The following is a 14,898-nucleotide window of genomic DNA, read 5'->3' as shown; positions in this document are numbered from 1 at the left end:
GCTAACTAATGTATGAAATGCCTTTATTTACAAGCGCCGGTTTGCATATCTTTAAACCAGTGCTATCCAAAAGAAACATAGTGCTATCTAGATATGTAATTTAAAATTTTCTAAGTAGTTCCATTAAAAAGTAAAAAGCAGCAGGTGAAATTAATTTTATAATATACTTTATCTAACCTAATCGATCCCAAATAGTATCATGTCACCAGGTAGTCGATATTCTGTATTTCAATTTTTGTATGAAGCCTTAGAAATCTGGTGTGTATTTCTCACCTATGGTACTATTGGTTTGGATGGGCCATGTTGCAGAGGGCTCAGGGGCCACACGTAGCTGGTGACCTGGACAGCACGGCTTTGAACCGTTACTGTACCTGCGATTAGGAAGAGGGCTTTAGAGGGGCAGGAATGAGGCAAAATAGAGCCCCTGGCCAGATACATAGAATCCAGGGCACCAGATTTCCCAGACATCCTTCTGTTCAAACTTCTAACCGGGAGCATCAGCTTCCTGTATGTAACACCCTCGCAGGAGACTGTGGTCAAAGCCAGAAGACACTCGTAGACTCCACATCTGCCCTAAGCAGCTGAAAGTGACAGCAGGTGGCTTTGGACGGGAGCATAAGAATGGAGTTTGGGAAACCAGCCCTGCTGTGTCTGAGCTGTCGGCTCGTTCAGGTCTGCCGCTTCTGTGGCCCTTCCCACTCGAACAGAGGGCACAAAAGTGACAGTCCTTCAGGCTTTTCGTGGGGCCTGAATCCCGATTCCGTGTGGTCGTTCCTCGCTCAGACCCGTGTGTGGTGTACGGGAGGCGCTTGGCGAGGGCGCTGTAATCTTCCTCTTCCCCCATCTCTTTGTCTTATCCGGGCGCTTTGTCCAACCTTTCTCCCCCTTCGCTCCCTCTTTTAGGGTCCAAAGAGATTTCCTACATTGTAATAAATTCAGGTACTGCCCGCCCATTCCAGATCCACAAGAAATGTGCCATTAAATCACTCCCGCTCGACCGGCAGCAATTTTATTTTTGACCGATAGGTGGCAGCATTGTCTAAGTCACTGATCTCTGAGCGGCTGGTCCCTCCGAGTTCATTTCCTTTGGTGCTTTGTAATAATCTATGGTTCAGTCTCTCAACCTGGAAGAGAACTTCTCATCAAAAAGTCTAGGACAGTGAGTACAACGTCAGCCCCCAATGTGCTGGAGGAAACCCAGGACAGAGCTGCTGTCCATTCAGACACTTGGGGAGACTGCTCAGGCCCAGGGTCAAGATACCCACTGGGGGGGGAGCCCTGGGGGGGGCAGGAGAAAGTGCTCTCCCGCTTCTAATCGCCAAAGGTCCAGGTGTGGGGACTGAGCGGTTGATGAAAACAGCAAGAACCTCTACAAACAGAGGCAGCTGACAGGCCTCAAAGACCGGTCTTGTCTGTTCACTGCAGTAGCTGGGAAGTGATTTTCTTAGCAGAACCTGTCATCTATGTGCTTAAAAAATTACTCTGGGCTTTTGACAAACCCCCAACACCCCGTGCAATCGTCTGGCAATCAGTGGTCATCTTTAGGCCCCATGTTACTCAACTATTTGAATTAAAGAATCTAATCGTGAAAGAGTTCCAGCTTATTTTAACAATTTTCCCCCTGTATTTTGTGCCAGACTGAAAAATGTCTCATTTGCTGTATTTGCCTCCTCAGATCCATTGCTTAGGCCAGTGCTTCCACCTGGGTGCACGTGGCTTTGAGCTTTCAAGTCCAAATCCTGCCCATCCTTCCAAAGTCATCTGAAATGCCGTTTCCTCTGTGAAGCTTTCCTTGACCCCTTCCACCTGAAATAACTTCAGCCCGCTGTGAATTCACATGAGTATGGTACTTCATTTGTACCCCTCTCAGGGCAATTAATGCTTTCTATGCTTTCTACCTTATTTTAGGTGGGTTTTTTTTTTTTTTTTTTTTTTCTGGTCTATGTGTCTTGACTTAGTGTTTGAAGACAAGGTCTATTTCTTAACTATTTTTCTATCCCTCACTTCGCTTGTCCTATGGGTGTTTTGTTTTGTCCAATATTTATTTATTGAGTGAAAGGATGGATAGCTGACATAACTGTCAGGATCCGGGCAGTCTCTGGCTAGTTCCTTCCTGGTCACCTCTTTAGACAGAGCCCCCTGAGTGCCCTGACCTCTCAGCTTGGGCTGAAGACCCACAGCTTCAGTTTGGGAAAAGTGCATGTGGAGTAGTGTCAGTATCTGCAACAGAAGACGTAGGTAGGTATTTGATTCTTCAGATATGCTTCAAAGAACTCAATTTTCTTATTTTGGGAAAAATCTGCAGTTCTCTGAGGCATCTCAGCATCCAGTCTGATTATTCTAGAGATGTTTAATGTGGTCGCCCTCTGCAGTGGCAGTGTTTCCAATGTGCCTGTGAAGGGGGTGGTGGTGGATGTTGAGGTGAAAAGCAAAGCTGCTGGTCTTGGGATAGCATCCTGGTCCCTTGGAAATAGCCTCTTGTGTGGTGACTGTATAGCATTTCCAGGTTTTTCCTTGACCCGTAGATAGAACCAGATCAGACAATTAGGAGCCACAGCCAGGGCACTGGACCCAGTTTGGTGGTGCCGTGTGTCCTGCTTGTGAAATTCCATCTAGAGTGTGGCGTTTCCATGACGGAGACTTCTCTCCTGCACGGGTCTCTGTGGCTTTCTCTGGCCCTTGAGAATGTCTTCTTCTCTAGCCACACGCGGATGGGCTGCTTGTTAAGCAAAATGCAGTGAGACTCAAAGAAGGGGTCAATGGAAAAAGCCGTGTGGTGTTATGTTTATTTTGGTTTCAATGTCAAGTTTAAGTTTTATACTTGGAGTACATAATCAGCTGGAGCTCTTAGTTTCTTACCAGCCTGGGCAGAGCTAAATTCCTCCTTGGGGTGGAATCCAGGTGCTGTTACCTCCTTTTAGCTGCAGCTGTTGAGGGTGGTGAGGTGATCTAAGGGAGAAGGCTCGTGTAAGGAAGGGGTGGCCCCGGCTGTGTGAGTTCTCCAGACCATCCGCCTGCTTGAGCTTGACTGTCCTTCAGAAGACGGCATATGTTCAAGAAAGAAGTCCAAGGGAAATCAAATGTGTTGCAAATTAACTGCCTGGTATGGACTCTGACAAAGAGAGCAATTCAATCGTATTTTTAAAAAAGTCTCTTCTCAGCCATTTCTGCCATCTTCACTTGTCCATCTTCCTCGCTCTACTCAGTGATGGGCTAGCGGATAGGTGATCACGAACCAAGGTCAATGTACATCTTCATTAAAAGGTGAGACTCCTCCAATCCTGGGGGAGCAGAGGGGAAAGATACTCGCCGCCTGCTGCCTTTCTTGAGCAGGAGCCATCAGGTTTCCGTCCACCTGGTCCATAGGTACCATAACCCAAAGTGAAGTTCAAAGAAAAAGAAGAGCCCAGCTGCTGATGCCACCGCTGTAGCTTGTAGCTTGCATATCCCTTTGTCCTCTCGTCCTCCCTTGCTTTAGGTCCCCGTTCACCCAACCTCTGACTTACACTGAGGCTGTCTCACCCAGAAGCTGATGGGGTTCGTGTGGGACCGTTTTCCCTGGAAGTCAGGGGATCCGCGTGTTCTCGGTATTTTTGTGAAGTACTCTGGTGACTTGTCCTAATTCTTTGTTCCTGGGATCTGGCTGCTATAGTCTTTCCCTTTCTGACCTAGCTCTCTTCTTTCCTGCCCATATTACCTGTCTGATGCCTTTGCCTGCTCTTGATGAGAAACCTGGAGATGGGGGCATCTTGATTTCTATAATTAAAAATGAATGGGAGCCTCTTTTAAAAGGGGGAGCAGATCAGAAATACCTTTAGAGATCTGGCTCGCGGAGGTTTGAAAGTTGTGTGTGGAGCCTGAGGCTGAGGAATAGGAATTCAGATTTAGAACTGACGGCCTAAACTCTGTGGGTTCCACTTTCGGGACGCTGCCAGAACAAGCTGGCAGAGTCACAGAACTCACACACAGGCAAAGCCAGGCCTTAAGATTCTAGCCAAGACTGTGAAGAGTGACTGACATGGGAAACAGACCGTTTGCTATCTCTAAGTATCTTATCAAACCTTCGGTAGTGACGAGAATGATGCATGTATAATATCCAAGCCCAGGGGAAGAGAGAAAGCCAGCGGCCTTGGAAATGATGTGTGCTGAGCACTCGATGCTCGGCTTGTTCTCTGACGACACAGCGTGCTTTCTCATTTCCTCATCCCCACATCCACATGAAAAAGGCATCCCCGTCACCTTGTATTACAAAGAGACTGAGGCCAGAATGTTCGGGGTAATTGCCCCAAAGTCACACACCGTGACTGAGACAATCCAGGTCATCTGACCTCAGGCATCAGCCTCTGTCCGTACATTTTAGGTTGTTTGCTGAGCAAATGGGATAAAGAAAAAAAAAAAAGTGAACATATTCCATTCGGAACCTTTCCCTCCCCCTGCATTCCAAAAGAAAGCAGGCTTCTCGGACTGCGGACGGCGGCGGCTGCTTCTGTCCTGTGGCATCACGTGATGAGAAGGGGGGAGAACTGAGTGGTGGAGCCATGTTGACAAGGGCAGGGGGTGCGGTGTGGGGGGGCCACGGAGTATTTCAGGAGGGGAAGCAGAAACCGGCTGACAGCAAATGAGGCTGAGATGAGAGAGATGGTTTGGGGGCATTTGGGTTGTGGGGCTTGGACTTGGCAGGCCATCCCCGCTCTATGGAGAAACAGGAAGGAGACGGGGAAAGAGGGTCTGGAGGACTTTTATTATTGTTATGAATGGGATGCTTTCTTGGTGCCTTTCAAAGTGATTGCAGCAAGATTTCAATTGCTTTTCAGATCTCTTTCAAGACCACTCTGTGCTTTCTTTGCATTCAGTGCCTCACTACGGCTGGGCCAGTTTATGAGTGTTACCTGAGCTAAACAGCCACGATGCCACTCCAGGGTTTCACTGTCACACGTGCAGTTAGGTCGGGGAACAGAGGTCAACAGTGTATTGAATCTAAGCTCAACTGTGCCCACGAGAAGTCACTCAGAAATGGGCAAAAGAGAATTTTCTCCTTCCTCTCCTCTGCCCTGTGGATGGAGGTCCCAGTGAGGCCTGAGCCAAAGAGCCTCAGATTTGAATTCTTCACTTCTGACGTCCCCTTTTCTCCTTAAACTCAGGAAACTCTTCTTGGTGCTAATCTGGTCCTTCTATAATTGAGCAATGACCACCGCTATCCTTCAATGCCCAGGGAGAGAAACGGCACCACTCGGACGGGAGGAATTTTTGCAATTTCCCCCATCTCATAGCCCGTGGTAAACATGGTCTTGTGACTCGATCCCACTGGAGGAACAGTCTGGGTAGCAGTGTCGGCCATGAGTCATGAACCAGGTGTGGAAGTGTACCTGCCTCGCTGAACTGCTGACCTTGTCCCGGGATGGAATCCGCTGAGACCCAGTCCAGTCAGGGCTGGGGCAGGAAAATCTGAGGCCAAAGCCGGACTCGGGCACATGACCTGCCTGGGGACAGCAGGTCTGATTGGCTGAGAACTGGTATTTTATCTGCCGGTTTCAAGGCTGTTAGTTCAGGGGTAGGAAGCTGATTCTTCCTGGTAATATTCCAGAGTCCAGAATGGACGTCCCGAGAGAGAGCAAGCCTGCAGTCTGAGGAGGAACAGAAGCAAATTCTTTCCTTTCTTGTCCCTTGAGGAACTTCCTTCTGCAACATGAACTAAGTAGGGTTGCAAAACGATGTACACCGTTCCTTCCGAAATACTGCCCAGGGCTTGAATCACACTGTGATTACAAATATTGTGCCCATAAGTACATCGATTCCCCACTTTGGTTGCCTACCTACATGCAACTTTGTTTCCCCTAAGATGGCTCCTTTGAAAGGAACTGCCCTCATTTGGAGGAATAGACTTAACTGTGTGGGTTTTAAGAAAGTCCCCCACATTTCTGTATGGTCTCTCCTTGCCGTGTTCATTTTGTATCAGATAGGACTCTGGGCTGCCAGCAACAGGTAAAAACCCAAGTCAGACTAACGTATAAATTGCAGTTTCATGTCTCATGCGACTAGAAAGACCATGGGTATAGGGTGAGGTTGGACTGTGCCTCACGCGCCCGTCTGTCCCCACCTCTCAGCTCTGCCCTCCTCCTGGTTGGGCTGCCATCTTGTTTGTGTTGGCAAATGGCCACCAGCACTGCCCTGAAGAGACGTGAGTAACTGGAGTGACATAAACCATTTGGAATTAGTCTGAGAAGTCTTACGTCTAAGTCTTGGTTTCCTCACCTGTAAGATGGGAATAATAACACCTCATCCACAGAGTATTATGTGAATATTTAACATGCCCAGAAAGGTGGGTTTTGGCGTCACACCTGGCTCCGTCACTTACTAAGTTACTGGTGTAAAGCGAGTACTTATAGGACCTATATGGTAGGGTCTTTGGGATTTATAGTGATGGAGTGCATGTAAATCCTCTGTGAGCGCGCCTGGCACAGAGAACCACTCAATATAATGGTAGCTATTATTTGAGTAGAATTTTGAAACATCACCGTTAACGGTTTGAATGACAAGGTAAACTCAGTCATAGGAAGTGGCGGGAAAAGGGCATGGACAGTGATTCATAACGGGGGCAGTTTGGGGTTGGGACAGCAAGGCAAGCTTGGGTCGTGCCCAGGTAGAAATGTGGCTGTTGCCTCTTGCGTCAGAACTCTGATCAAGGGACAGGCAGCAGGAGACGACCTGTGAGCCCAGCAGCAGGTCAGCAGCTGGGAGAGCCCCTGGGAGACCCTGTGGTGTGGGACGCGTTCTTCCTGCCGCATCGCAGCGCCTCACGTAGAGTCTTCTTGAGCAGCGTTTGTTGTTCCGCCTTCACAGTCAGACAGTCTTCGTAAGATCTTCCGTGGAGGCAAACCTTCCTTTGGTGAGGATGGAGCCTGTAATTCAGAGCCAAATCTAATGAATAAGGACGGGGATCAAGCTGCATAATTTGGATTCAGATTAAAAACAAACAAACAAACAAACTAAACTAGTGCGCTTAGTTTTTCCCCTGACTTAAACTCGCTTTTGAAAACAATGCTATGGGTAAGTTACACTTGAAGAAAAACTCAGTTTCATGATTTCATATTTTACGTATGGAACGTATTAACAGATTGTGGAGTACCTGCTGCACAGGAGGCACGACAGTCAGTGCTGGGGTCACAAAGAGTGATATGACAGGTGTCTCTCCTCGGGGACCAGGGGCCAGCGGGACTGTCACCACAGTGCGGTGAGAGCAGACTTGGGATTTCGCTCAGGTTCTGTGAGCAGACACGGAAGTGGGTGTGGGTGGCGTGGGCACGGGCCGCGGGTCTGGGACGGTGTCAGAGTGGAGGAGAAGCTTGAGCAGGATGCTGAAGGATGGGTATGAATTTACCAGAATCAAGAGGGTGTGTGTGTGTGTGTGTGTGTGTGTGTGTGTGTGTGTGTGTCAGATAGAGAAATGCATGTGTGCGGAGGATTGGTGGCCAGGCATGTCAGGAGAACTATCTAAGGAGTGAAATCAAACAGATGAAACATTTAAGGGCACTTTCTCCCTGCTCGTTGAGGCCAGGTGAGGCAATCTGTTAGGAAGACTCCTTCTCAGATGTCCTGTCTTAAAAGTCAGCAAATGAAAGGCTGCTGAGAGAGATGTGGATCCTACCTGATGCCCCCCGCCCCCAGCAGTGCTCTGAGGATTGTAGGTGCCTGGAAGCCGACATACAGTGGGGTTAAGTGGGGAAGCGGAGCCGGCATTTGAATTGGCACCTGCCTCCCTCCGACACCCAGGCTCTGCCAGGATAGTTTTATCCTGACGTGACAGCTCACGACTTCGCCACGGACCACCGTTCTGCGTGGGAGAGCGGCCACACGAGGCGGTACCCGGAGGTGGAGCAGTGGGAGCCGGGGGCTGAGCGTGCAGACTGGCCACAGGCAGAGCACAGACCAGGCTCCGGGTGCAGAGTGCCCGAGGGTCCTGGGGTGTGTGGCAGCCCCCAGCCCCAGGCCCCGCTTCAGAGAGCCTGTCTTCTTACTGAGTACCGTGGGCGTTTCTGATGCAGATGGTATGTGAGTCTCACTTCAATTACCCTCATCCTAAATGAACTTCGTGTATGAATTTGGTTCTCTCTTTCTCTCTCGCCTTCCCTTCTTTCTTTGCTCCCTTTCTCTCCCTCTCTCCCTCCTCCTTTGCCCTCTTTTTTCTGAGGCTTCTGTAAATTGGGTTCCCATGATCTGAGGGGGTTACTCCTAAGGACCACTCACTGTCTCTTTCCCGGGGGTCTCTGGCCCCCCCACACGCTCTCGTGCGCCCCTTGCAGGCAGGGCTGAGTACCGTGTGCTTTTCAGTGTCACATGGGTATGCTCCCGGGATCAAAGCGTACCCTGGGTACCCAATGCTTTCTGTTGCTGGACAACTAGGCATTTGGAGAACGGTAATTCAGGCCAGGCGGCTGTGCTCAGAGGTTTGCCTCCACCTCCCGTGCCATCTGAGCTCCCTGTGTATTTTCTCCCGAGTCTGTGCATTTCCAGCTCTCTGTCCTTCACGCACGCGTGGAGGTTCTGGGTGGGTGCAGCACACACAGGCCTATGCTTAGTGGGTCCCCAGCTCTCGGCATGTCTCACGGCTGCTGGTGAAACCTCACCCCTTGGGAATCCCAGCCCTGTGCTTCCCCAGTCACACTCACCTCCTCAGATGCTTTTCTCACCTTGCGTTCCTGACAAAGGATCCCGCTTTAGTTTGCTTTTGATCCACCTCTCCTGTTGCAGCTGGCTTCCAGTCTGGGGTGTCCCCCTTTCTCTCGTGGCATGTCAGAGCCAGGCGGGTGGGTGATGGAAGCTTGTCCGGGTCAGTCGGGCAGAGTTCTCTGCTGGGCCTGGTGACACGGCACAACGTTCTCCACACACCGGATCCCTTGCTCATGTCCCATGAGCGGTGGACTGCTTTCTGTGTCTGTGCCTTGGTCTGGGTACCCGGATTCCGGAGTCGGGTTACGTGGGCTCGAATCCTGCCTGCTGACTTAGCTTGGGCACATTCTTACACCTCTCTACGCCCCCATTTTCTCATCTGTAAGATGAGGCACCTGAGATGGTTGTGAGGTTTCAGTAAAACGGTGCTAGAGACAAGAGGGCCTGGTGTATGGTTTAGTCACACTCTCGCAGTGATTGTCACTGGTGCTGATTTTTATCGTTTCTCAGTCCCCAGTTGCAAGTCTCTGAGGCTCTGCCCCACCCACAGGGCTCGTTCTGTCCTCTGAAGCCAGCAGGGAGCTCTGTCCTAAATTCTCAGGTCTGAGATTAACGCTTGATGACTACCTTTTGTATTTAACGCTGTGCTCAGTGCTCAGGGTCCCCCCCTTCTGGGGCCCTGGGGGAGGGAAGTCCCGAGTACTGATGTGGTAACAGAGACTCCCTCTCTTTGTTCGCCTTCCTACTACCAGCTGCATTATTAGCACTTGCTCTTCTTTGGGCGTCCTGATTGAGAAGGTCCAGATCCACTCACTCAACATGAGCTCGTTTGGGATAAACTGGGACAAATGGCAGCACCTACACTGCAGTGACCCCTCCTGGGGCCTGCATCCAGCTGGCTTCATCCAGTGGCGGCTCGTAGCCGGTAGTGGGAAGACAGTCCTATTCAGGGAGATGGATGGGGAGAAGGTCCTATCCAGGAAGACGTGCATTTTAAGGCTCCGAGGCAGTCACAGAGGGAAGACCTTGCTTTGACAAGGTCTCCCTGGAAAACTGGTGATTCTCAGGCCTCCAGCTGCAGGAGAATGACCTGAAGGGTTTAAAAGATGCTGGTGCCCAGGCCACATTCCATGCCGGTTGTATCTGGGTTTCTGTGGCTGGCACCCGGGTACAGTGTGTTTTAAAAGCTCACCAGGTGTTTGATTACACAACCCAGGTTGCCCTGCTCTAAAGTAACCCACCACCTGGGCAATGGGCTTTCCCTCGAATTAGTGCAGTTGGCCTGTTTTTCTGGGTATTAGTTGCACTAGTTTGTAGGAATTAGCTTTTAAGAGAGCGTGGATGTCTTAAGGGGCCGTTAAAGAGACAGTGTATTGTCTCAGACTGTCTTGCAGCCAGGCTGTTCACGAACACCAGGGATCGAGTTTTCCTTGTCCTGGGTCACTGGTGCCACCTCCGAGACTGACAGGGCTCCCTGCGGACCTGAAGTATTTATAACTCTGCGAGGTGAGCTTTGCTGCCAAAGACCTGAAGTGGGGCCCTGAAGAGTCACCGAGGCAGAGGGATTGGGCACCGCTGATGCAGGTGGCTGGGGACATACCTCTGGTGCTGAGGGGCTCAGGTGTCCTTCCCAGAGAAGAGAGAGAGCCAGGCCTCCTCCTCCACCTGTCTGAGCTATTCTGCAGAGGAATCAACTGAGAGCCTTTAAAAACCAGGTTTATAGCAATATGATTTATATAACCACAAACTTCATCTGTTTTAAGTGTGCAATTCAATGAAATTTAGTACATTCACAGGGCTGTGCCACCATTACCACCATCCAATTTTAGACAATGTCAATCATTCCAAAAAGATCTTTCGGGCCAGTGTGCAGTCAGTCCCTGCTCCCAGCCCAGGTCCAGGCAAGCACAAACTGTCCTGATTACTGTAGCTATGCCACGTTTTACAATGAGGAAGACTGTGTCTTCCAACCTTGTTCTTGTTCCAAATTGTTGTGGTTACTCTGCATCCTTTGCATTTCTGTGTAAGTATTAGAATCACCTTGTCAATTTCTGCAAAAAGCCTGCTGGGCTTTTTGGGTGTCGTTGAGCCTGTCAGTCAATTTGGAGGACAATTCCCACCTCCACAGCACTGAGCCTTCTGAGCCATGAATGTGGAATGGCTTTCCAGTTGTTTCGATCTTCTTTAATTCCTCTCCGCAATGATTTGTAGTGTTTGGTGCACAGGACTTACAATCAAAGCCTTTTTGGGAGTTTGCGCTGTTGTGCTAAGGAGATCGGGTTTTCAAATGTGTCGCCTCCTGCCCCCACCTACCCCAGGGACTTTGCACGTGCTTCCCGCTACTGGGAGTGTTCTGCCCCTGCCTTCCCACCTGGTGTCTTCTTGCTGAAGCACACTCCCCAGCCTCTTGAAGCTGCGAGTGCTTATGTCTGTTCCATGCATATATTTCTGTGTGGAGAATGCATCTTGTAATGTTGTGATTTGCTGATGTGACTGCCTCAGGGCAGAGTTATGTCTCGTTCTATAAACTATATATATATATATATATATATATATATATATATATATATATGTATATGTATGTATATGTATATATATATATTCTTTTGAGCTTAAATAAAGCTGTGTAAAAGCCCACGGTATGGTTTAGAAAAACCAAACTTCTCTGCTTTTATAGACTTGACCCCATAATCACAAACATAAAACTTTGGAGGTGGAAGGGAAATCAGAGCTCTTGTCCACAGACTGTTTTTCCTAACGGAGCCATGCAGGCTCAGAGCGAGGGAATGGCTGCCTTAAGGTGGTGCCGCTGGGAGGTATAAGGGGCCTCAGTCTCCTGAGACCCCTCTGCAAAGGGCGGTTCTCAAGCGGCACGTGCTAAGCTGCCTCATTCTCTCCCTGAAGTTACCATTTTCCAAGGGCCTTCTCTCTGCCAGGGGTTGTGTGAGGCCCTTTGTATAAAGATGCTCTACATTTCAGAGCCACTGAGTGAGTTTAATCCCCATTTAACTCGAGGGGAAATGAGAACCACAGAGATTATAACGTGTTGCAGGTCCGTACAGCTTCTGAGAAACTCACCGTGTACGTAACATATAACCGTTATGGTGGAGTCTTTTGCCTGTTGTTTGTCGGGTGGGGGTAAGGGGTTAGGACTAGATCAGCCAAAGGAGATCACTGGAGCCTGGTGGCCTGGGAGGTGGGGGTGGGCTCCTCCAGGAGACTTCAGTGTACAGTGGCTGCCCTGTGGGCCTGCATGGGACTGCCGTGCAGAGGGCTGGCTGGAGGTCCTCGGTGGGCATTGGCCTGGCCAAGTTCAGGGGCGCGACGAAGGACATAAGCCACACCCTACTTCTGAAGCAGACCGGCTCAAAGCACTGGGCCACTTCCCATTACGTCGCTGATTGGAAATGAGCCCACAGTCACTTCAGTGAGTACAGGGAGTGACATCCAAGGGGACCCCAAGTCAGAGAGCAGACTGTGTTGTTTAAAAAAAAATTCTTTTTAATTTTTTTATATTGATCTTAAATGTTATTCTCTTGGCCTAAATCACTGCCCTGCTTAAGAAACTGACTAGCCTGCACCCTTCCCTGATCTGACCCCTGCCAAACACTTAGCATTGCCCTCAGATTGTCCCCCATTCCCAGTGGTCCCCCCCCCGCCCACCTGTCAGCGGCATCAGGGCCGTTGTTGCCAGACCTGATCGCCAGCGTCTGGCCACTGCAAAGAACGGATAATCCTTTTACAGTCTTAATAGTAACAGATGATTTGTTTGGCCTTGTTTTCCAACACGAGCTTTTAGACAGCCTGGATCAAATCCATAGGTTTTGAACTTGGATCTTAGAGAGGAAGAGGAGTTAGCACAGGAAAGAACCCGTGGCAGAATCAAACTTGGAAAAGTGCATTTGTTCATCTCCCTAACATAGACGTCTTCTGCTCTGTGCAGAAAGGGAGACGAAGTGGGGAGAGAAAACCCAACACATGATGTTGGGGTGCCTGGCTGCCGGACTTCTCAGTCCTGCCAGGTACTGGCCAGGTGAAGAGGACGGCCGATAACCTTGGGAAAGCTGGTTCTCTCATCCCTGCAGCGGGGCAGTACCGTCTCTTGCAGCTGTGCAGAGGCTTTGAGAGTGGGAGATCACTCTTACCACATGGGGTGCTGTTCCGTGTGGAGCCCAGGCCTCTCTTCCTCAGCTGGGCTGTGTGTGTGAGGACAGGGGGTATGGGGTGCATCCGTGGACAGTGTTCCCTGGGACTGTACACCCTCAGCCCTGGTCCCACCTTGAAATCTCAGAGATGGCAGCTGTGTGGACGGAGCAGAGGGTCCCTCCCACAGTCAGGCAAACGCCTGGCAGGAAAGTGGACCCGGGCAGGAGGTGCCCGACATTGCTTCCCCGGCACCGCCTTTGTTACTTTGGGTACACAGGTGGAATTCCTCATTCTCCTCAGTTCATGGCACCCTATTCTCATTTCCCCTCCAAGCTCCTCTCTTACTGAATCCCCTTTACCTTCAGTCCCACTCCCCATTCTTTCACGTGTTTAAAAGTGTATTTTAAATGTAGCTGGTGTGGCATTGCAGTCATTCATCTTGTCAGCAGAAATTTATGAAGTGCCTCTTCTGTGGTAGGCTTTGTGCTGGTGCTACGGTGACAGACGTGAACAAAACAGGCAGAAACTGCTGCCCTCTCAGCTTAATCCCAGTGGAGAAGGGGGGTGGGGAGAGCACGTCCTAGCTTTCAGGCTATTGTTCAATTTACTTACTTATTACATTTGATTCTTGTCCCAGGTAAAAATAGAGCAGGGTAACGGGGAGCGAGTGTGTGTGTGTGTGTGTGTGTGTGTATGTGAAAGGGGGAGTGAGTGTGTGTGTGTGTGTGTGTGTATGTGAAAGGGGGAGCATGTGTGTGCGTGCGCCCAGGGGATTTTGAGGGCTTGTAGTTCCAGGCAGAGGGAACAGCCTGTGCAAAGGCTCTGCTGTAGCATTGGTGCCCCACGTGTGTTAAGGGCAGCAGGGTGGCCAGTGAGGCTGGGATGGAGTGAGTGGTGGGGGGCCTGGTGGAAGATGATGTCAGTGAGGTAGAGAGTGGTGGTGGGAGGGAGGGCAGATCGCGGAGGGCCTTGTGGGGCATGGTAAGGACTTTGGCTTTCACTGTGTGTTTCCAGGGTTTCCAGGGTACTAGACAGTTCTCATTCTGTCTGTCCCTTTCCCCCCACTCGCAGTGTGTTTTTCAGATCCATCCGTGTTGCTACACACACACATAGTTAGTTGCCTGTAACCGTCCCATAGCACTCTATACATTTCACCCGGTCACTCTTCCAGGTCCCGCCACTACACGGGATAGTGCAGTGGATGTTATCATGTGTGTTCCATTATGGGCACGTGTGATGCTTTCTGTGGCAGGTACACCCCAAGTGCGTGCACTTGCTGGGTGGCAGGGCAGGCACTCACTTAATTTCACTTCAGTCGTGCCAGACTGCTCCCGGGCTGGCGGGACACAGCCCTTCTGCAGTGCACCAGGGTCCCCTAACCCACGTCCCTGCCAACATGTGACATTGTCCACTTTCAACTTTTCAACAATCTAACAAGCATACAGTGACATCTATTGTTTTAATTTGCATTTCTCTGATTACTAATGAGTGTTAAGCACCTCTTTCTATGCTTGTTAGCGTTTTAAGGTTTCTTGTTTTATAAAGTGCCCATTTATGTTCTTGGCCATTTACTTCAGTTGGGGTTCTTGTATTTTTCTTTTTGATTTGCTGGAGTTCCTTGTATATTCTGGATATTATCCATAGTTGTTTGCAGGTTAGACTTAAGGTGGCCTTGGAGATAATCACGTCTAATCACCCCATTTTACTGTTGAGGAAACTGAGACCCAAGCAATGAAGTGACTTCTTAAGATCACACACACAGTGGAAAAGCTGGGAGGAGAAGTCAGTGCTTTCCCCCCACATCGTGGGAAGTGGGGGTCCTTTGAGCGAGGGAAGAATGGCAGGAGCTGAGGGCCAGGAGCTGTTGAGCGCTGCTTTGTGGGCAGTGGGACCACTTATCCTGACCAGCTGAGACCCTTGCAGGCCTGGGTCTGGTGAGCATTTCCTCCTTCCCGTTCACACCATCACTACTTTATGTCAGGACTTTATCTCCTCAAGCTTGACCAGTGTTTCTGAAATATCAGCTGCCTGCGCTTCACCCAGACAATATTAAATGCAGATTACGGCCCCACCCCCTCCGGAGGG

At 50.0% G+C, this 14,898-nt stretch overlaps 1 protein-coding gene across 2 annotated transcripts in view; it reads left to right on the top strand.

The window, feature by feature from the left end:
* Window positions 1-14,898, top strand: part of RXRG (retinoid X receptor gamma) — a 147,426-nt gene that overhangs the window by 19,048 nt on the left and 113,480 nt on the right. The gene's annotated exons all lie outside the window — the stretch shown is intronic.

Source organism: Rhinolophus sinicus, linkage group LG17 (genome assembly GCF_036562045.2).
Source record: "Rhinolophus sinicus isolate RSC01 linkage group LG17, ASM3656204v1, whole genome shotgun sequence".
In the NCBI taxonomy this organism is placed as follows: domain Eukaryota; kingdom Metazoa; phylum Chordata; class Mammalia; order Chiroptera; family Rhinolophidae; genus Rhinolophus; species Rhinolophus sinicus.
Note: the sequence above shows the minus strand (reverse complement) of the source record. Positions and strands in the feature narration are given on the sequence as shown.